Source organism: Phoca vitulina, unplaced genomic scaffold, assembly GCF_004348235.1.
Source record: "Phoca vitulina isolate PV1807 unplaced genomic scaffold, GSC_HSeal_1.0 scaffold6, whole genome shotgun sequence".
Lineage (NCBI taxonomy): Eukaryota > Metazoa > Chordata > Mammalia > Carnivora > Phocidae > Phoca > Phoca vitulina.
Window position 1 is genome coordinate 41,335,566 of NW_022589709.1, and position 24,344 is coordinate 41,359,909.

A 24,344-nucleotide genomic window follows, 5' to 3' on the forward strand; every position below is an offset into this window, starting at 1 on the left:
AATTTGCATATCAGAAAGAATTGTCATCATATATATCCTAGCTTTTGGTTTAGAAAAAATAGAGAAACCTTATCTATGAATTAAGAGAACCACTGGTTTCAGTTAAAACTGCTCATATTTAGCTAACATCAATCAATCAGTCAGTCAACAAACTACTGAATGTTGGATTTTGATGAGAATACAAAAGGTATCTAGCTTGCCATGACCGCCAAGAATATATCACGTGGGTAGTAAAATAAAGCCTTTTTGTGGTAGGATGTGGTAGAATGTCTTCATGGAAGAGGAAGAATTTGAGCTATAAATGCTAAGTTATAAATACCAAAGTTTGAATGGTTTTTTAGTTACTTCATTTTGTCTCAAAGAAAACTTTATTGTGCATGATTATCCTATTAATATTAAGCATCAGGAAATACACCCTGAGAATCATTATTTGCTAGTCAAACCATTTCCCTTCCACAATTTATCTACTTCCTTCAACTCAATGTATATTTTTCAAACACTTTAATTTGAAATAATCTTAGCAATGGGACAATTGTAATACAGCTAATGGATAAACAGGGGTGCTTCTTAATGCAATCATGTTGAGAGGTGATAGATTTGATATAAATAGTAGCTAATAGCATTAACCTGTGTTAGATCTAGAGAACAGTTTCCAATGTTTTTGCATTCAAAATCTATTTAGTGGAAATATATAGTGGAAATTTCTTTGGTTTGGGTCTAGTAAGCCGAGTGGTCCAGGTCGGTGCTGGAGCCTGCCTGTACTAACTTGCATGGGCCAACTGTTATCACCTCTTTCCAATTCCAGCCAGAGTGGGAGTACTTATACCACAGAAATGGCAAAAGCTACAAGTCAGACCTCCCTCTACCCTGCCTCGTCCCATCCCAGAACAGATTGCTAAAAATTTATCAGCACAACCCTGCTTAAACTTTCAAGTCTTTGGATACAAATCAATTTTAGTAGGTTTCTCTGAGTTGGAACTGGTTTGAAAGGTGATGAACTATATTTGTAGGTGAGGCCAATGCCAAATGAGAGATGATAAGAATGAGTTCCTGGGAAGGAAGAGAAGCAGGTAATCAGTTTTTAAGAAAGTATTTATCACAGTGATATATATTTTTTCTTTTCCAGCTTCTGCCCATCCCTGTGGGACAAAAATGTGACTTCCTGACTTCTCCAAGAGTGGAAAGAGGGAAATAATGGCCAACGAGGTAGTGGGAGTTCTCAGCACTACTAGTTCCAGGAGCATAACAGAGGCAAGCCTAAAGCTTCTGTATGGGAAGGATTGTATGGATGAAAGAGAGGTCTGACCATCAAGACCCCAAAGGCCTGTCTTAGGAAGTTGTAACACCAGGAAACGTACCAGATAGTTTGGTGTGAAGATAGAATAGTAAGTGTTAAGTACTGAGGCTGAGTTGAAGGATACAGGATAACATGCACTGTAACTAGGTGCTAGTCCATTTTTTTATATTTCATTTTGTTTAATATCCCTTTAAAGTATGATGTACGCATTAATAAACATTAAGGTTTTCATATCACTATTTTAGGGGGGAAAGGCAATTTTTGATAGAGAAAACTGGAAAAATACTTACTCTAAATCCTCAAATAACCCCTGTGGTAGACCATAATAGGAGAAGCAGTATCCCCCAGCTTGTGAGGTGTTCTCATACTGCCTATTAAGAAATCAGTGGCCTCAGAAGTAAATCCAGCCCTACACAGGGTGACATATGATGGAGAGACAGAATTTAAGTTGGCATGCTTGTAAAATTTGATTTGCAATTTGAGAAACAAAACAAAACAAAACACTTTGTGGGAGAATTAAACTGAAAGACAATGAAGGATTTGGGAGAATTGTTGCTGTGTGAGACATTTTCTAGGAAGATGATGGTGATCTGGAATTTTAGAAGCAGGTTTGAACCATGATCAGAGATAAGCATATGTCATAATCACCATACTTGCATGTATGTGGGTAATAAAATGTAAAATACAATGATTTAAAATGTTTAAATGTAAAATACAATGATTCCCATTGTATTGCTCTCCAATCTCCTTTTAATTGATTCCCCATTTATCTGTTTCAGGGTCCTACTTGGATAAACATATCTGTTGCATTATTAAAATCCATTCATCTCTGCATTCTAAATAGGAACCATATCAGAAGATTACAAACCTTGACCCTGAAAGTATAAACAGTGTGGTAACATGTGTACAAGAGTGAGTATATGGTTTGCAAACCTTCACAAATAGTTTTCCAGTTGACAGGCCTAGTAGACAGCATTAGTCCTCCATATCTCCTGCCTATTTTCACGTGTTGCTTCTCTGGGCTATTGCCTCCTGATACGTGTTACTTCCCTACACCTCTGCACTATTTCCTCTTCTCATTGGCATTTATAACTCCCAGGTTTGTATCGTTTATGGATTTCATTCATGTACCATTTACCTTTTTTTCCAAATAATTAAGCCCAGAATTACATTAGAGCTTGCTCAAGCTGCTTGCCACTTGGATAAATTATACATCATGGCTTCTCCAGTCAATCACCATCTAGCGTTTTCAACATTCTGCAAGTCACTTAGCTTTATTAGTTGTATTCTCTGGTAGCCCTCAGGAGAATGAGGCTTACCCAGGGAATCACGATAAGAAAAATATGCAGCAGTTGATTTTTGTTTTCTTTTAACATTTCAACTTGAATGTTTCTCCAGTGTCTTTTTTGTGAAAAAGAATATTACTATCCTCTTATCCTATACTGGTCAACACTATTATTTTGGAAATCAGTAAGATGGAAAATACTTTGGGCTTAATATATATAAAGAAATATGGAAATCATTTTCTTATATATTGCATAACATTACATATATGAACAGTTTAAATTTTAAAATTCAGGCAGTTAGAGAGTAGTTCTATTGATTATGTGTAAGTTGTTTTTTTCCTTTATTTGGGACTTGTTTAACTTGTAGCAAATATGGAGTATTTGTTCACTACTATATCCCCATTACCTAGAGCATTGTCTGACATAGTAGACACTCTGTAGATATTTGTTGAATGAATATTAATAAAATTGACTTAAAATTTAATAAATATATCCTCTTTTGATGATAAATATTGGAATATAAATTTTATGAACATAGAAGCCCTGTCCATATTTTCTGTTGATGTCTACTACTTAGCAAAGTGCCTTGACAATATAGTGTGTGTTCAGTAAATGAGTCTCAATATTTCCAGTAGATACCACACAAATAATGTGTCTAGCTTAGTGTGAGCTCCCTAGCAATTTACATAGTCAGTTATTTGAATCACCGTATTGTTTCTCCAAATATTCTAGTATATTCAATATTTAAGGAAAGGCGAGTCACACATGTCCTATGGCTTCAATAATTGGCGCACCTTCAACCGTAGAGTACCCGTGTTTGAAACCATAATTTCATAAATGTAAAAATTCTTAATTATTCTTTTTTAGTCATTGTGTTCTTATTGTAAAGCAATACATAGTGAAGAAAATGTTATTTTCTTATTATAGAAAATTTGCAAATCAGTGATAAATAAAAAGAAAATCACTCAGAATTTTTCCACCCAAAAATAGCCATTGAAATTTTGGTATCTAACCTTCCAATTGTATGTGTGATGTACATATTTACAGATATTATTACTATATTACATGTAATTTTGGCACTTGCTTATTCCCCATTAATTTAACATGAACATTTTCTGATGTTTTAAATGTGGAATTATTTTAATGACCAGAATCATCTTTTTCGAGTCATTGCATGGTTGATTTCTTCTTATTCTTCATGTCTCCCATTTTTCAACCCCCGCTAAGTGAGGCTTCCTTGATTACCACCCCAAGTGGCCACAACTCCTCACCCCAGCTTTTTTCTATCATGTGAAGCCTGAAATGTGTCTTTATTCATTATTGTACTCCCAGTGCCTAACTGGTGCCTGACACTCAGTTAAATATTTTTGAAAATAAATAAATAAATGAGTGAAGAAAAGGATAAAGAAAATTCTGTTGGTAAGTCTACCATAGTGACTTAATGCCCCTATTTTTATACATTAGGTTATTTATATTTCTTTTATATAAATATCACTTTGATGTATTTCTCTGGATAAATTTTTTTGCACATCCATGATTTTTTTCTTAGTTTATATTCCTAGAAGTAAAATTGCTGGGCTAAGGATAAGTAAATGTTAAGATTTTAAGTAAGTATTACCAGAAACTTTGTGACAACTTACATGCTCATCAAGGGTATTTCAAATTGCCACTTTACTCAAGTCAGAAATAGATTTTTGTCATTTTAAAACAGTATTATTAGTTGAGAAATTTTATGCCATTTTAAATAAAATTTCTTTGATTGTTAGATATATCTAATATTATATAAGCATACAATTACTTTCATATGCTTACTGGTCATTGTCATTTCTTCTTTTCTTTTGGTTAATTGTTAATGTGCTTACCAATTTAATATTTTGAATTTATGAGTTCAATATATACTGAGAATTTATTTAATTTCTTGATATTCATTTTGTAAATATATTCCACAGATCATGGTTTCTCTATGACTTTTATTTATTGTATTAAAATTTCCATATGATGTAAACTTTTAAACATACACAAAAAAGTAGAGATAACACATATATATACATTCATGTGTGTATCACCCAGCTTCAACTGGGTACCCAGCAGGTACAACTGGATATAAGGATCAAAAAGATCTCATTAAGATCCTATTTCTTTTTCCTTTGCTTTTATCCTCTTTTAGCTGTATTCATAGGCAGTTATCAACTCGCCTAATCTTGTTTTACCTTCCTATGCTCAATTCCTCTATTTTACCTCTTCCCACCTCCTGATTATGTTGAAGAACACCCCATACATTGTATCATTTAATCTGCAAATATTTCAAAGTGTATCTCTAAAAGACAGAGACTGTCCCTCCTTTTTTTATACTTTTTACTGACATATAGTTAACATATTTTTATTTTTAGAAAGTTTTTTTAAAAATTTATTTATTTTTGAGAGAGTGTGTGAGGGTGTGAAGGGGGGGGGTAAGAGGAAGAGAGTCTTAAGCCGACTCTGGGCTGAGCGAGGAGCCCAATGGAGGGCTCGATCTCACAACCCTGAAACCAGAGCCCTGAGACCATGACATTAGCTGAAACCAAGAGTCAGAGGCTTGGGGCGCCTGGGTGGCTCAGTCATTAGGCATCTACCTTCGGCTCAGGTCATGATCCCAGGGTCCTGGAATCGAGCCCCAAGTCTGGCTCCCTGCTCAGGTGGGAAGCCTGCTTCTCCCTCTCCCACTACCCCCCTGCTTGTGTTCCTGCTCTCACTATCTCTCTCTGTCAAATAAATAAATAAAATCTTAAAAATAATAATAATAAAAATAAAATAATAAACTGGGGACTCATTTAAAAAAAAAAAAGAGTCAGAGGCTTAACCGACTGCCCCACCGAAGTGCCCCTATATAGTTGACATATTTTTAAAAGACTTTCCCTTTTCCACATAGTCTCAAAACTAAAATAATAGTTTATGATATAAAACAAAAATTTCAATTTATTTTATTTTATTTTTTTAAAGATTTTATTTATTTATTTGACAGACAGAGACACAGCGAGAGAGGGAACACAAGCAGGGGGAGTGGGAGAGGGAGAAGCAGGCTCCCTGCGGGGCAGGGAGCCCGATGCGGGGCTCGATCCCAGGACCCTGGGATCATGACCTGAGCCGAAGGCAGACGCTTAACGACTGAGCCACCCAGGCGCCCCAAAAATTTCAATTTTTATATAACTTTGTTCTTTTTCTTTAAGGTTTCTGCTTTTGTTATTCTTAGAAAAACTTCCCTTACTTTATGATTTACAAAAATTTTTGTAGTTTCCTCTAGGATTTTAATACAAGTCTTTTGCAGATGAATTAATTAAAAAAGAATTGAATCTCATAACTCATGCATATCACTCAATATTATAGTGTAGAATATATTCTGGAAATATTTTAAAATTTATTTTTATAAAATTAAACCATATTATTTTATAAATAGATAATTTATTGTAATTGTCATTCCATGTCAATACATACTGACTGATATTATTTTCTAAAGGTGCATAGTATTTAATTGTAAAACCATATCATAATTTCTTTTCCCAATGCCTTAATGCTGGATATTTAGATGGAGTAAAATTTTTTCACAATGTAAATTATTAGTTAAATTAATTAAACAAATATTGAATCCCTCTGGTATGCCAGACACTGTATATGGCACTGAAGATACAAAGGTGAGAAAACATACACACACACACACACACACACACACACACACACACACAGTGCAGATTCCTTTGTGGCATAAGGTTTATTAAAGTAGTCACATCGCTTCTCGGCCTTTTGGCTAAGATCAAGTGTAGTATCTGTTCTTATCAGTTTAATATTAAAGTAGTCACAAACACTTTTGTTCAAATATTTTGTACCATTTTTAATTGTTTTCTTTGGATAAATTCCTAAAAATGAAAAATCCTTTTAAAAAAGTAATTTTTATAAATACTGTTAAATTTTCCTACAGAATTATTTTGACATTTTACATTTTCACCTGCACTATATTAGTGTTAGTGTCAGGTATCATTGCTCTCTTCAATCTTTGGTAATCTCATGGGTGAAAAATGATTTGTCACTGTAGTTTTACTAATACTAAATATGAAAGTATTTCATTTATTACTAATGACATTAACTTCTTGTTCATATGCTTACTGAACCTTTGTATGTCTTTTTTTGTGAATTACCTGTTCATGTTCTTTGCACATTTTTTCTTACTGAGGTGTCTGCCTTCTTATTTTTTATAATTTTGTTTTTTCAGTTTAAATATTTATTGCTTCACAATAATGGTTACTTATAGAGGTCATATATGTAAAACCACTAAAATCTTTTGGCTAACTAAAATGAAGTCTATCTGCAATAATCATACCAATGCAATTTAGAGACTTTCTAAATTGTTGAACAGTGTCTACATAAATATCTTTATACTGGAAGATTCAATTGAAGGCACCAATCTATGCATAGATGAAATGCTTCTTTAGAGGTAAATGTAAAACAATTATAGTTTTGTGTTGAAAGAAGAAATAGTGGTTGTAGAATTGTTAATGGGTTATAGAGTGTTCTGGTTTAAAAATGGTAGTATTGGCAGTATTGATAAAAAGTCATTGCTATCTGCCAGCTGTCATATTATACAAAATGATGTTGAGAACTCAGAATAATTCTTAATGTGTGTATAACAAAAGTCACCAATGCAATTAGCACCCTTGTGAGCAATCTTAAGAGAAAAGCTCAAGGATTGAATTATTGTGGGTATAAAATACATTTTCACCTGTGACACAAATTGGTATAGAAACATAGGCTTCCTTAGACTCTCTCTAGTTGGTGAGTAAGGAACTGATTTCAGTTTCTGGGACCATTAATCTTTTACCTTTTATGGGTAGTAAATTATCTTTAAATTAAAACAAACAAACAGTATACCTGTCAGACTGTATCTCAGAATAAACACAGGATGCCAACAACTTGTAATTAGGACCTCTAACCTGATCTACTTAAATGGCTTTGACAAGTAGAGGAACGAATACCAATTTTCATTTTCAAAGAGGGAAATAACTTTTAATCAAAAATTTGAAAAAAATGACATACTTTCAAATTTTTTCTACAAATGGTATATCACACTGAATTTAACCACATTTTTATACATAAGCTGAGTAGTTATCTCTTGTGTTTATGTCACATTTTTGTTGCATTTGTTTTTATTTTTGTTTTAATATCTCATACCCAAGTTAAGAGTAGTAGTTTGGAGGTGGACGTGCTAACATTTTCAGCACATGTAGGGTCAGTAACACCACATTTTAAACCCTATTAATTGTCATCTTGAATGAGTGATGTCTTGAGAATGTTCTGCCTGTCCCCTACCCAGCATGATCTGGTGGCAAGGGCCTTTAACCTATGGGAAGCCACCAACCACACAATTGCTAGCGTGAAGGAGTGGCAGAAATCATTTCAGCTATTGTGGAAAACCTAGTAGATTTATTATTGTTGTTGTTCTGATCCTTTGCACTGGATAGAGGGAGGCCATTTAAATTTTTCCTGTGCTGTCATTAAAAAATATTAAGGCAATAAACAAAGACTATGGAAGGGAGTCAGGATATTTTAGGTAACATGTGATGGGATGGAAAACCTGCCTTGAGCCTGAGTCACATGACACAAAATTCCAGAAGTACTCTGGCTGCAAGTACAACTGGATATAAGGATCAGAAAGATCTCATTAAGATCCTATTTCTCTTTCCTTGGTTTTTTCCTCTTTTGGCTGTATTATAGGCAGTCTGTACCCTATTTTCTTTGAAAACTCTTAGCCTTTGCTCTGACAGGACTGGCTTAATTCTGATGTCCATTACTGAATCAACATTGTGGTTAGGGAAATACTTTTTTTTTTTTTAAGATCTTATTTATTTATTTTGGGGGGGAGAGAGCACACGTGGGAGGGACAGTGGGGGAGGGGAAGAGAGAGAGAAAATCTCGAGCAGACTCTGCGCTGAGCCCACAGCCTGACCCAGGGCTCCATCTTACCACCCTGAGATCATGACCTGAGCCAAAACCAACATTTGGACACTTAACCAGCTGTGCTACCAGATGCCCCATGGTTAGGGAAATCCTTAACTGCACCTGGGCTACGGGCTTCAGTCATAGAATCAGAGTGGCAAAGCCCCTTCTAGACCACATGTAACCAGAGGAGAGGAGGGGAGAATATCCCAATAAGTGGATGTAGAAGGAAAGGGGAATTGATGTTGTGGAGACAAACCACAACAGTCTGGAGTATAGATTTTTCTGTTCTTGGGTTCTCGTTCTTTTGTATTATGGGTGTTCCCCAGACAAATAACCATAGCCATCAGAATAAATTTAGACAAGCTTTCTTGTCACACACCTGCAGAGAAGAAGTCAGAGATACAATGGCAACACTGAGAGATGATTCTAAGAGATGTAAACATCTAGAAAGGATTTCATGTATATTGATGATGTTGTCTAACTCACCTTAATACCCACCAACAAAATTTGTAACATTTTTCATGCCCAGTAACTTTGGTAAGATATTTCACTTTTCTGAGAGAGTACCGAAACTGTCTTGATTAGACATGAATATTGTTATTTTGCACAACCACCTTCAATCAGTTAGCTAGGAAAACTGCATATTTTGTTCGTGTATTTAGGGAGGACAAAATGTATAAATGAGAGTGCGTTTTTCATTTCCTAGAGAATACCCAATTGTAGGTGTAGGATTACTTTTTAAATCATTATATAATTTATAAAAGAAATACCAAAGAGATTGACTATATCCTCTTTAAACTTTAATAAGACACCCTCAAGATATATCAGTTTCTTACAAAACAGGGAATGGCATTCTAAAAAATAGATGACCTCTGGCCAAGAAGTACTGCAGTCACACGCGTTATCTGCAAGGTAGTCTGGAATGGCCAAATATCTTAGTACTTATATTTCAGTACTTTTTGCAACCCCCTAGTTGCTGCTACTGATTAAGATTTTTCATTTTCATGTAGTTTTCCAGGATAAGAGTTGCAAGATTTTAGATGCCCAAAACAGAATGTTTACTTTGCGCAAGAGAAGTCAACTGGGCTTACAGTAGTGCAGTAGAAAATTTAGGTCCTTTCTGCTATGATTATTTCTATTCTTAGTGAGAATTGAGGAGGAAAAAAAGACAAGTAGTTAAAGGAGGACTGTTCTTTGGAAACTAATCCTTTAAAAAAAAAAAGGAGTTGGGATTTTAGCATTGTTTCCTAAGCCACAAAGAGCTCTGGGTGGGTAAAGTAGGTATGTATGCATTCCTGGAGAATTGAGAGAGGAAATGCAAAGAATTTCAAATGGAAACAGAGTTAGAGTCCTTCTCTATTAGTATTTGAATATAAAGTGATTATTCCAGATCACTAAAAATAATTGTTTTGACTACTCATTGCACCAAAGCTGTAACAAAAGTTAAAAATCACACTTCAAACTGATTTTTGCTATCCTGCAGAAATGTGTTACACCCTTCGAAGAGAAACTCAAGAGAATCCTTGTGGAGACCAGAAAGGTTTTGTAATGCTTCAGGTATGTCATAAAAACATACAAGTGTTACCTTAGTAGTTATTTTTATTTATTTTTAGCAAAATCATGGTAGATGTAGTGAACAAACAGTGCTCAATCCATCTTTTATTCTTTTCTAGGATAATGTTATATACTTTTTGGATTGTCAATAACTTTTATAATAGACTCATATCAATTAATTACTAATTCTGAGGACTCCATCATGGAATTGGTTATTGTAGTTTTCCTCAAATTGTTGCACTGATCAGTGGAAAATCAAGCACAGATATAAAAGTATATTTTAAAATATTTTATTAATTTGCTTTATTTTCTTCTCTTCTCCTCCTCCTCCTTCTTCTTTTTGGTCGTGACTCAAGTAATATTTTATGGCATCTTTTTATTTTAAGGACATGGCATAATTTGGGGCCTTAGGTGAAGAAGGAAAAAAAGAACTTGGGGAAAAAGATCATGGTGTAGTGGGAAGAATACAGGTTAGGAGCCAGACAGGCAGGTGTGGAACTCAGCTCTGCCATTTAGTAACTTTGGGTAACTTAACTCTGTTGATCGTTGGTTTGCTCATCCTGGAGAGCACACTGGTTATGTCTAACTAAAAGGGTAGTGAGGGAATTAAACATGCTAGGCTATGTGAAGTGCCTAGTGTAATCACTGGTCGGTCAATGCCATTGACTGCCAGGAGAGCCTCAATAAATGCTAATTATATTATTTTTTATCATAATACTTATTTTTATTAAATATTTACTCAGAAACTGAACAAAACTTTGTTTAATCATGCCAAAAGACACTCAATCTAAAATGCGTATAAAATATATAATGTATTCTAAATGTATGATGGTTCATATGCTATATAGACATTTATTTCTCACTCATGTAAGCAAAAAATAGGTTTTCCTGTTGATAGGCTAGGTTACTTAGGGGTCCGGGTGACTTTCATCTCTTGGGCTCCTCCATCCTCAAGATATGACTTCTGAGGATGTCATGCTCATTTATATAAATCCAGGATAGTGAAAAAAACATGGAAGAAGGGACTTGAAAGATTACCCTGGGCCTTAGCTGGAAGGGCAGTCCACCAAACACATTTCACCAGCTAGAACTCTATCAACATGGTTATATCTAACTGCAAGGTGAGATCAGGAATGGAGTCCAAGTGCATGCTCAAAAAGAAAGTGAGATGTATTTGAGGAACAGTCAACCATCTCTGCCACATCAAGATGTTAACAATAAAAAGTTAACATGAACAAAATATAACAAATTATATTATAAATAATTGAACACCTTGAAATACTATTATATATGTAATTTTATAGTATAATTTTGTATTATACAATTGGGCTAGCAGAAGAGATGAATGTATCTTTAAAATAATTAAATATTAATGGAGTATTTGAGGAGGTTTGTAGAAGGGGAGTGCAGATAAGATGGGTAGATTAGATGGGAAGATGCCGCTGCACTGAGAGTAGCTGGGATTATTCAAGTGTTGTGATATCCATCCAGAAGTGACCCCTAGAGCTGTGTGCCTAGATAAGTGAAAATTCACTTGCAGTGTTAGAAATTTTCTTGTCCATAGGACTGCTTTTGGTATTTGCTTCAAGCCCCAGAGGGTAAGCATAAAGGTGAGACAGGGCCTAAAAACATAAATTTCTGGAGAGGAGTTTAAAAAAATTCAGAGTTGGGTTCTTTGGGAGAAACCAGTGCAATAGCTCTTATTGATTTGTGGGTTGAGGGAAGGAACTCAGTTCGGTCTGGACTTCTTCATATTCCCAACACTGATTAGAACCTACTAAGAAAATTTATTCAACATGAAAATTTTTAAATGACCAAATTTCCTATTCAGGTTACTTTTTGTAATGGAAAGAACAAAGAAATGAGGAGAGACTAAAATAGTGTTTTACAGACTGGAGAGGCAAAGGCCTAACAGGTTTTATGGTTGAAGCTCATGCAGTGATTTAGAGTGAATATAGACTGCACACTGAATCCAAACATGTGAGAAACAGGTGGAAACTCTTAAAGCTTGAACCAGATAAGTTTAAGACTGATAAAGGTAAGACCTGTACACCTTCTTTCCTGATTGTAGTTGACCAGCTTATTTTGAGAAGGTGCCCAAGTTTTTGGACATAGTGGTATGTGCCCATTTTCTACTTGTATATGAATGTCTCTGTTTTATGCTCAGAGAACAAACAGAATTGTGATTTGTATTTTCCAATTAGCATAGATGATTTAATATACTTGGACAATTAGATTGATTTCTTTGGGAATTTAGGGGCACACCAGCCTGTTGACGTACTCTTCCACACTATGCTGTCATTTGGAGAGGCGCTGCACCCTACATAAAATATACTTCCAATAGCTGCTGACTTCCAGAGCTAATCCTTTTTAAGTTCCTACTCTGTCCTTCTGATTATGTCAAGAAGAAGGTCTCAGTTTGGTGTTCATCTGTCTTTAATACCTAACACTTGCTAACTTCCCCTTTAACAGAGAATAGGAGTTCAGTAAACAACTGAATCTATGATGAACCTGGGGTGGGTTTGACAAGCTTTAAAGGGAGAACAGGAGTCAGTTGAACTCATGTTAGAGAATTTGGAATCCACAAATCCAAGATGTTTCTGTGTTAGTTTACTCAAAAGGTAGTGGTTACATGGAAATTTTATATCATGAAAACCTAAAATATAGGCTTCCAGAAAGGTTAATCTAAATTCACACATGTCAGAAAAATATCAAGAAGTCTCCGGGTGTATCCCTAACCTTTTGAGTTTCACATGATAGAAGACCACTATCACATGACATGCCCCTGTATGCTCCTAGAAGAGACAGAATATTGGATGGACCATGGTTCAGACCCACTAGACTAATTCTTGTGCTTTTAAGTAAAATCCTCTGTTTCTTTGAAAAGACCTCTTTTAAATTGCAGATGAAGCTGGTCTGGGGAAAGGTGTCCCTAAAGAGAAAGTAGCGTAAGTGCCCATGTTAGTACTATCTTACTGTGTGCACAGGATAAATCTAATGCAGATTGAACTAATCTAAAGTTCAACATCTGTTTCATTCAAAGTGGAACATTTGAAATTCAATGCAAAGGAGGACTTTCAAGCCTGGCTTTTATTCTGAACAACTAATTGCAGTAGTCAGTTTTCAGTTTTTGAGTCCATAAAGCCCCTTAGCTAGTCTCAATAAAAGTCCCATAAAGTAGCATTAAAATTTGATGAATGTTTTATAGGTTTCATTCTGTTTAAAAAAAAAGAACCATTGTATATAATTTTATAAATTTTTGAATTTAGTAATATTGAATATCAGTAATATTAAATACTATGGTTAAGAGCCTATATTCTGGAGCTGGACAGACTTGGGATACAATTTCACATTTGCTACTTCGTGACACTGGGCAAGTTATTTAACCTTTCTAAGTTCCAAATTCTTTTTTCTTCCTATAAGATAGGGATATAAATAATATTTATCACACAGGCAGCATTAATGAACTAATGCTTATCAGACACATTAAACAAAATAATTTAAGTAAACTCTTAACATAATATGCAGAAAGTAAGGGGTCAAACATATTAATTATAATTAATGATCATCATAGTAGCAGTTTTATTCAGCACTGATCTTTTGATTTAATAGCTTTGTTTATAGAACACACTCAGGTTAAATGCATGTTTAAAAATTGTCTCTTGATGTTTTACAAACATGCAGAGGTTTGGCACAATGAAAATAAGAGTAAAGAAGTAAAATAATAATTTTTATTTTTTTTTCTGGAAATTTTGATTTTTCAACACCCACAACAGTGACATTTTAAAGTATGTCCATCATAGTCATTTACTCACACTTTCTCTAACACCCTTTTTACCTCTGCCCTAGGCTGTGCTCCCCTAAGATGATAGAATATTTAGAACTGGAGGGCAGGAGCTGAGGACTCATCTCTGGGACATCCCCACTGACTCCACCACTTTTTTTAAGGAGAAAACTAAAGCCCAGAGGGGGATCATTGGTTTGCACAAGTTCAACTGAGTCTGAATTTAAACTCTACTTCTCACACTCATTCCATTGCATCATACTAGTCCTCAAAACTGAGAGGGCTCAGTATTTTTAATAATCACTATGGCCCATTTAAGAAAGGAAAATGACCTTGAAGAAAAATGTCATAAACGATAAAGATATAAGAGAATATTATGGCTTTTTAGACTCAGTTAAATTTTGTAAGCAGTGCTCCTAAGGTCATATCCAGAAGATATTATATGTAAATTATAATGTTATTATTTATATCAATTATTATTAATATAAAATTAATAGAACACTAGTATTGTTAATATTGATATTTATATTAATTATGACATTTTAACATTAATTTATCTGTATATATTGTTTTCTCTCTAGGTAAAGAATTACTGTAGTGTTATCAAAGAGCATACCATTTTTATGAAATTTCTGAATAGTATTTAGTTGGGAAAAAAAAAAATTCCCAAGATGGCATACTAAACCTTAAAGAAATAGCCAGCTCAGACCCCAAATTGTGTGGAAAAAGTCTTGTTCTGTAATTCTATGATGCTGGGATTAGGCAAGCAGCTGATGGCTTGATCAGTCAGGGGGTGACCTGAAAACTGCTGACTTCCTGGATGTGAGCCAAAGGTTGCCCTTGGGGTTGAGATAAGCCAGTTAATCTCCTGACTGAAACAACTAGTCTAGACATTGAATTGCTCTTGCCCAGTACTTGTCAGGGATACTGTGGATTGACTACATTCTAATTTTGCCCACTGTATTCCTGGAATTGCAAGGATGTCCTGGGCAAGAGTATGGTATGGTTGCTGTAACTTGACTAATTCAGCTGCCAAGAGAAAGTTATATAAGGTAGAGTGTTGGGTTTACATAATTTTTTTAGATCAGTTCCCAGTCACTAATGGAGAGAAAACAGCTGTATAATAGGTCTAGCTTGTTTTATTCATGTGTAAGGATGTAATAAGGAATCTGTAAGCTGGTATTAGCTGTGCTTCTGATCCTCTGAGAGGTTCTTCTGGCTGTGAGAATCCTTAAAAGTTGTTGAGAGAGTCATTTGGGACTACTGTATGCTGATGACTTTGAAATGGAAGACACATACAAAATAAAAAGAAGACTTTCTAAAGAGCCAGCATAAAATAAAGGCAGTCATTGGACATTAAGCAGAAATTTGGCACAAAATTCTACCTTTACCTGATATTTTGATATAAGAAATGCTAAAACAGATTAATCAGTGAAATGGGTGTTGCACAGGCCTGAAAGTCTTCAAAGCAACCATCTTCATTCAGCCCAGAGGGCATTGAAGGCTCCAACTTTCAGTTGGGTCTTACTCCATTTTAATATTTGTACCATATCCATTCAATATTTGCCCCTATTTCATTTAAGATATTTTGGGCTAAAAAGATGAATAAAATCAGTTCCTTCCTTTAACAACTTTACATTCCAGTAAAGATGGTCACATCAAATAAGAAAAGAATATCATCAAGAGAAAGTGAATAGCCATCATTACATAGTTACTTGGAGGTTGAGCTGCAGCTGGAATGACTGAAAAATTCAGACCTGTTTAGAAATCTGTTTCCCTTCATTTTCTTACGTTATTCTACATATTCTTCTCATATTCATCTGTACCTATAGCTCCTGCTTGTGTTTTATGGACACTAAAGGTTTTCTCTCTAGGCTTATTCTCACCCATGCTCTGCTAGCCAAATGTATAATGAATAATTTTTACAAAAATGTCAATATGATCTTTGAGCAGAACTTATTGTCTTATCTTCTTTGGATGTAATTCACTTGAGTTGGCTTTACCATATTCCACCCAGCACCAACTTGAACTCTTGGTGTTCTCTGAGATTCTTTCATTTCCCTCAACTCCACATCTAATTGGCCTCTAAGTTTAGTTGCTTCTATGCCCTCTTGACTCATTTTGTGCTACAGGTTGGGTTCTGGGATGCAGAGTCTGCTTCAAATCAACATCTGGAAGGAAGGGGAAGGAAGTAGGATTGTGTAGAGGGTAAGGTTGAGCTGGAAGGCAGGTACTATGCCTCAGCCATAAGAATCTTGGGGACTAAAATGACTTCTGAGTTGTCCCATCTTGTACAGAAATGACAGAGCCTTCATCCTTGAAGAAGTTTCTCATGTCTGTTCCACTTGCCTTTCTATTTGCTTTGCAACCACCTTATTTTCTATAAATTTTTTAACTGTTTCCCTTCCCCTCTTCTGTATAGCCTCCCCTTTGGTATAAGGCAAATTCATGTCACTCCACTGATTAAAATCCACCAGTAACTCCTCATCTGCTGCAGGATAAAGTCTTGATTTCGTACCATGACTTACAGAGACCTTATGAGTTTAGACCTTTTTACCTTTTCAGACTCATTGCTTTACAACTGCTCCTGGACCAATCCTAGGTGCCGGCAACATGGAACTCCTTGCAGTTCCCTAAATGTACCCCATTTACCTTGTGTCTCTGCCATTCTATTCCAAAAGAAAACCTTTTTCTTACCTTATCTGTCTGCTGAATTCATCCTAATCATTCTTCAAAGAGTCAACTCAAGTTAATTTCCTTAAAATGCCTTCCCTAGCTTTTCTAGACAAAATCAAGCACTTTAATTTCTGTAGACTCTCATCATGAGCTGTAATTATTTGTTTTTCATTTGTCTCAATCTCTATGATGTAAGAACTCAAAGGGCCAATATATTATAGATACATTAATTCCATGTGTATTATAAATACATAAATTCATCTTGTATCCCCTATGGTTAGCACAATTCCTGGCTCAAAACCGTATGTTTCAGAATGAGAAAGAAAGAAAGAAGAGAGAGAGAGAGAGAGAGAGGGAGGGAGGGAGGGAGGGAGGAAGAAAGAAAGAAAGAAAAGAAAGAAAAGAAAGAAAGAGAAAGAAAGGGAAAAGAGAAGAGAAAAGAAAAGAAAAAGAAATGAAGGAGAAAGAAGTCCCTTTCTATACTAACTCTAAATCTTATTCTAATCAACACCAATAATTGCTTCATTGAGGCTTTCATGAGTTCTGAGTCTAATTATTTTGTCAACACAGAAACATTATGATTTGTGAAATTTATTCTTGGTATGCTTTGGCTTTTGCATGACTTTTGTATCTCTGTGAAAAAAATCACACATTCATAATTACCAACCACAACAATTTGATCAGTGGTAAAATGGACCTGCCTGGTAGGGCATAGGACTGAGAACCCAAACATCCTTAAGGTGAGCTCGCAAGAGTTCCAGCAGTAGTTATTCAGAGGCATTTGGGACAGTTGGGCAGTCAGCATGAGGCTGACCCACGAGTACGCAAGAAATGTATATGTCATCAGGTGACCAGAATAGGGTGTTGAGGGAGGGAGAGGACAAGGGCTGTTTTATGACTGCTGGTGACAAAGAGAAGTGATTCAGGCTGATGGAATGAAGGCTTCTTCCAGGAGATCCAGCTGTAAGTAGTGGACACCCAGTCACAGCTATTGGCACTCAGAGGTTGTTGATGACCCTTGGAAAGCCTGGTGTGAGGGACACATCTAAGTACTAGCTTTGTAGGTGCCAGGATTGAAGCTAAGAACCAAGCAGAAAATTGGAGCAGCAGGATGGAGACCCAGGATATTATGACAGGGCTATGTGGCAGAGGCTTTGCTACTGTGGACAAAACAAGAACTCATTACGGAAAGTAGAAGCAACATAATGGTGGGGCTGGCAAGAGGATTGACTCAATGTGGAGGTACTGATGAAGCCTTTGTTGTCTCCTCAAATACAGGTTTGGGAGCTATTTGGTGAAGGCTTGAAGCTATAATTTCTGAGAATGACCCTCAGTACTAGAGATATAATGGACAATAAATCAAACTTCATTTTAGTCAGGATCCTGGGAACCCATAGTGTCAAAAGTTTCTTCCACTAGTAACCATGAATTATCAAGATACACCCAAGGGTCTAGTTAAGGAATTTATTTTGTGCCTACATTGAAAAAAATTCCCCAAATAGCCCCATCCTTACTGTGCGTTGACCTGTATACTCCTTACAATTCAGAAGAGTAAAGAAAGAAACAGTAGAAGAGAATGTGTTTAAAAATACACATTTAACTTGTTTCTCAAAGCCAAGCCTACGGTGGGAAAGGCGCTGCAAGAACATAGGCAGAGGGCCCAGGCTGACTTCTAGAGGAGGAGGAAAAGCATACTTTGCCTAAAATGAAAGCAAAACATAGTGATGTGGTGATGTTTTATATTTTATGTTCACAACTAGGTCCTAATTGGGTGACTACATTTCTAATGATGAAGAGCTCAGGATAGGCTGGGAGCAGGGAGAAGAAGAGCAAGGCCCCCTCGATGTGTACTCCTTCCACCTGCGACCAGTTAACCACAGGGATGTGCTGCTTATCAGGAAGAATGGGTGCATGAGGTTAGGTCTAGGTGTGAGCAGGAAAAGGAGGGAAAAACAAGAACAGAGAATGACCTCTTGTGTCATCTTTGGCATTTGTATAGTAGGCTACTTATATTTACCTTCTAGGAAAGAGATTATTTTTATTGATCGTGGAATGGCTTTGTGATGTGTCATCTTGATTTAACTTCCTTCTCCAGAATTCCCTTTTTAGTTTGCTTCTGGTTCACGTGGGCTTCAAGGAAGATTTTCTCATAAGAGTTGGAGAGCTCAAGGAAGGCAGCAGCATTTTGTAGCATGTGCACACCTTCTTCCAGGTATTCTGTCAAATACTAGTTTAGGTGTTATGTTGAAGGAGTTTCCAGATGTAATTAAAGCCCCAAATCAGTTGTTTTTGAGTTAATCATAAGGGAGAATACCCTGGGTGGTACTGACGTCATCTGGTGGAAGTCCTTTAAAGAGGGGCTAGGCCATCCTTGAGGTGCAGAGACTCCAGGTGGCAGAGAGGAAGGAAAACTGTAAGATAGTTCTACATTTACCTTGTGGGAATGCAGCAGCAGCTGGGCTTACCAATGCCTTCCCTTTTCCCTGATCTTCCTTCAGTTTCTCTGACTCCTGAGCCAGCATGTGTTTAGCTCCATGGTTAGAACCCCTGATTCTGCAGAATACCCTTGTCACCAAGGTCAGAGGCAACAAGAATGGATGTTTTAGTCTATATTTGTTGGATTTCAGCCTCTTTGTAATCATCACTCCTGCCTGCCTGTGTGCTCTGGGCTTTGGCATTTGATATAGCGACAGTCTTGCAGAGCCTGCTTAGCCAGGATTTCCCTGTAATAAGTCCGCACACACACACAGGTGTATGTCTGTCCATATATATGTATCAACATGTATGTATGTGTGTTTATGTAGTATAATTATATAAATATATATACAAAATATGAAATACATATAAAAACATATATACTGGTTCTGTTTCTCTGGTTGAATCTTGATTGATACAGTACCTTTTTATGTTATTTTTATATGTTACTTTACAGTTTACCAAGGATCTCCACATGTTATATTATGGCATAGGGGAAGAAACTGGGTCCAAGAAACATTAAATGACTTAGCCAATGCCAGTAGGTAACTTAATAAAGACTTGAATTAAAGCTCATTCTCCCTTATCACAACACTCCTTATAATAACAATGTATTTGAAGAGCTATGTGGAAAAAAATTTGGAAAAGTACAATAGAACTTTTGGGGGGGGATAGAAGAAAAATGTATGCAGTTTGGGTTGAATAACTTTTTTATATTCCAAAAAATTATGTAGAATCCCTTGTTTTGGATTTCAATTTTGTGATTAATTCTAATATATAAAGAGAAAAAATAGTACAGAGAATTTAGCAAAGGTTTGCTATTGTAAATTATTACTTGAGGTGACAGTAAAGTGGGTGAGGTAGTTTGGGTGAGGAGAGATCTTAAAGAAGTAACATCTATAAATTCAAAAAAATAAAACAATAGAAAACCTATGCCATAGGCATTCTACATTCTCTCATGTGTTGTTTAGCTATAACAGTTCTAATTTAATCAACAGTAGGCATCATGACCCAGCCTGGCCATTCTCTAGAAATATTTAATCTCTTGAACAATGAAAGTCAGTATTGAGAAGGATATACATACATGTGTAATAATTTATATGTACATATAAATATGTATGTGTATACACACACACACATTTTTCCCCCGTGACAACAATATAGGTATAGAATCCTGGAATAAAGTGATAATTTTGGAAATAGCAGTAATTTTTAAATTGAATAGGAAAAAGTTGAAAAAGATGTGCTTGGCATCAAACATCAATATCTAACCTTTCATTGTTTTTCTTCTCTTCCAGCCTTCATGCAAACCAAGAAAGCCACAGCCCATGCAGAATGGACATATGCTGTAATCCCGCTTGGATCAGTCTTAGTGAGGACCACTAGTTGCAAAACAATTTTCCCCATTGTGGTTGGGGGTGGGCCCATGGGAAAAGAGCATCTGACTCAAGCAGGGCCAAGAAGGGTCCTTCCCCAGGATATCTTATGCCTGCATCACCATGTCTTCCCACATAGTAAAGCCATGGGAGAAGGGTTGATAGTGGTCCACACCATGTCTTCCATAGCGTGCAAACAAGTCTACAGTAAGAGCCAATAAAGCTACACCATAGGGAGATTAAAGAAAAGGGCCAGTGAAGGGAGAAGTCTGGTAGTTCCAGTGGGTGGTTCCTGCTGTCCCCCAGGCCCTGCCCCTCCTGAGGGTAGCTAAATTTTGGATTATTATAAGTTGCATTTCAAAGAGCAAATGAGAAACCCTGGCAAATAAGGACGGATGCAGTGTTCTCCTTCTTTCTCTCGAGATTCTTGCATTCTGAGGTGCAAAGTTGGGTCAGAGTTAGGTCCGCTCAGGGGCCAGAACTTGAATCTCTGTGGCCTGCAGAGACATAGGTGGAATGGAACAGTTCTGGTGGTTAATCCTTTTGCAGAATGGTGGGGCCCACAGAACAAGAAGTGAGAACTGATGTGTATTTGCTGTCAAGTTGAACATGTCCTTTCGTGAAAAGTAAGGGCAAAAACTGGGGGAAAGTCATGACAGGAGAAAGTATTTTGAGAAATTTTTAAATGCCCCCATTATTTTGTAGTTGTGAGACTTGAGTTTAATTTGAATCCGTAAACTCAGAGGGCATCTGTAGGCATTTAGAAAAGGATGGTTAATTTGCAGCAGATACTAGCTTTTGTGCAAAGTCAGAGAGATGTACTGTAACGTATGATGCAGATCACTTTAGAGTAATTGAACCATGGCTTTTGCATGCTTTCAATTCGAAGCTTATCTCTATCTGAAGCCTGTAGAAAGTCTTTTCCCATTTACATAACAGGGCAAGAGATTATTACAACTAAAATTAGATCCACGAATTGCTATGCACAGTGCTTTGTAGCATAATCAAATTATGATAAAATAGCCTTTATTTCTTTATTGCTGTATAATATAGTTAGGTTTTTTAGTAATTTGTTTAGAAGTAAAGGAGTGGCAGTACTATCTTATTATACTAAAGCATCGCTGATTTTTGGCCAAATTGACAACCTTGCTTGATTGTTTTTTAGAGATGCTTATTCGAAGAATGGGAGGGATCCTGATAAGGTCTAATTTGTTTTCCTTTCTTTGCCCCTGCCCCTGTCTTTTTAAAAAAAATATGGGCCACTGCCCGTAAGTTCTTCCTGCTCACCCTTATCACTTAACCTGATAATACCATCCCCAGAATGTGGTTCCTGTTCATTTGATATGACCAGATAAAATCAAAAGCCTTATGCTTTCCCAGCACTGAAGAATCCTCAGCTATTTTCTCTCAGATTCTGAACAGGGCAAATTACAAGAACCTTGACATTGGTTAAATTATTCTTGTATGATGTAAATATGGGAGGGGAGGAAAAACAACCAAATTGTTGAGAAATGAGGAAGTAGGAGAGAGGAGAAAGTGGACATTAAGACTGAGTAACAGAAAAAAATGACAGAAGGAAGAGAAGAGGAAACACTACAAGGATATGGGTATGAGGGAAAAGGAAGATAGACAGGAAAATACAACCCAATGGAATCCTGTAACACGGTGTAAGAGCAGATTTCCATACCATTTTGAGGCGCTGAAAGTTTCCCAATGGCTCTATTCAGCAGAACCCCCACTCCCACCCCGTTCCATATTACCGTTAATGCTAAAGGTAGCAGTAGCTGCAGAGGTGGCATTTTCTTCTAATTTAATTTTCAGTTACTGAACTCAGTTACTGACTCTTTACAGCCTGAGGGAAGACGAGGCTTTGTTAAAGCCGTGGCCGTTAACTTTCACTTTTCTTTTCAACCTCATTAGATTTCCCGAGGTTTAGTTTTAGACCTAAAGCCCTGCACTGTGGCTAAACTATGTAAAATAACATTTTTGGTGAAAAGCAACAACCGCAAAAATGTCACACAAATTTCAAGTTCAGTTGTATCCAGTGATGTCACCAAATGAAATCCTAGTACAGAAAACGCAAGTAATTGGGTATTAAATTTGTCACAGCCTATGACTGCCTTCCTGGCATCCTGTGGTGCAGTGATGAACCAGAAAGGCTTCTTGTCGGGTGGCACCTTTATATGTGTGCTCAGTGGGTAGCACAGCCACGCAGACATTAGGCTCACTGAGGCAGGATTTCAAAGGGGGCTGCTAGTCTCAGTTAGTCCATACTGGGTGTCAGAATTTTGATTTAATCAGTGCAGGATGAGCCATTTATCACGTGTAGAGAGACTTGTTACAAAAATGGCATTTTTCAAATCCTTGTTACAAAAATTGCATTTTTTTGATTCCATGACGAAACACTGGAATGAGAACTATGGATGACTGAAAAATAACGTAAATGATCTGGGAAGATTATGTGATGCTTCTGTGATCTGTCTCTACTTACATGTCTTTCAGGGCAGTGTTTCTCTGCTGGCCCAAAGTGTGGATCCTGGGTTGGTGCCCTGTCCCAGATGGGAAGGCACAACCAGGAAGGTTTTATTGCCTCAGGACTCACTTTGCCGCGCATGGAGTCTCTGTGCCTCTGGTCTTTGTGACAAGTTGTTTTCTCTCCTCTTGTGCTATATTCTGTCCTTGATGGGATATAGATATTTTAAAGCCATGTCAGTGAGACAAGTCCCTCCTTCGAGGAGCGTACATCCGACTGGATTCCCCATCCGCTCCAGTGCTGTGGCTCTGTGCGGGTGGCGCTGCGTGGGGGACGTCACTGACCTGCCTCTCAGCAGCAGTCACTTGGGGTGAACTGCAGGCGGCTTCTTGTCCTACATCATGTACACTTGCTTTACTTGAGATACCAGCTATGTAAGAATCATTCTAAGCAATATTGAGTGATATGAGTTACTAACAAAAAACGGCTTGATAGATGGCTCAAGCATTTTATATTTTATTCTTAATTAAAGAAGTGATGAAATAAAAGGAGATCTATTTGATAGTAGGGAATGTACCAGATTTCATTTAGGCTTGTTCTAGAGTAGGATTTTACAAACTTTTAAAAAATATATAGTGAAAAATATATTTTATGTCATGACCCATTTATTGCAATGTACACAGTTCTTGCTAAGAAATCATGTGATGTGTTTTGACTGTTTCACGTCTGGCCTGTTGTACTTATTTCATTTAAAAATACTAGTTAGAACCCACTACATTTATTTCATTACCCACCAATGAGTAGTGACTATTTATAAACAACTATTCTAGAAATTTGAGGAAAATAAGCAAAAAGGATAAGAAAGAAGTTTAACTTAATGGAAATTAAATAGTAGACATGTGGGTATAAATTCTAAACACACAGTAGGTGTTTTGTTCCTGTTATTTTAAGTATTGAATTTAATTGCTGATTATTATTTTTAATGATCTTGATGGTAACTTGTTACACTGACCTCAATATGAGGTTCCAAACCAGTTTGTGTGTAAACACAGCATTAACACTCTTTATGGTTATTATCTTATTTAACCTTCAAAATAACACTAGGAGAGAAATTGTTTATCACACGGAGCTGAGGTTAAGAGTTAGGAAATTAGCTCCAGGTTATGGTAGAGTTAGTAGACAGTCCAGCAGAATTCTCCCCAAAGGCTATGACTTCCCTCCTGCACACAGGTCCTTAGCTGGTGGTGGGGGTGTGCTGGTGGGAGAGTTATCAGAATTATTGGAGAAGCTCTTTCCAACTATACCTTCTACCTCTCCTGCCCCATACCTCACTTGGGTGCTGCTTAGACTAAAGGAAAAGAAAAGGTGGATGGTATATCTTTAGTATTCTAAATATGAGGTCTATTTAGACCTCATCTTTTTTTAATACTATAATTGTTTGTATAAGTTTTCACTA

General features: G+C 36.5%; 1 long non-coding RNA gene and 1 pseudogene across 1 annotated transcript; both read left to right on the forward strand.

Moving 5' to 3' along the window:
* Positions 1–2,080: 2,080 nt before the first annotated feature.
* Positions 2,081–24,319, forward strand: LOC116632256. Its single transcript, XR_004299386.1, has 4 exons — positions 2,081–2,209; positions 10,034–10,107; positions 18,660–18,776; positions 20,338–24,319. It is a non-coding gene; the product is annotated as an uncharacterized LOC116632256 (long non-coding RNA).
* Positions 6,345–6,448, forward strand: LOC116632519 (annotated as a pseudogene).
* Positions 24,320–24,344: the final 25 nt, after the last annotated feature.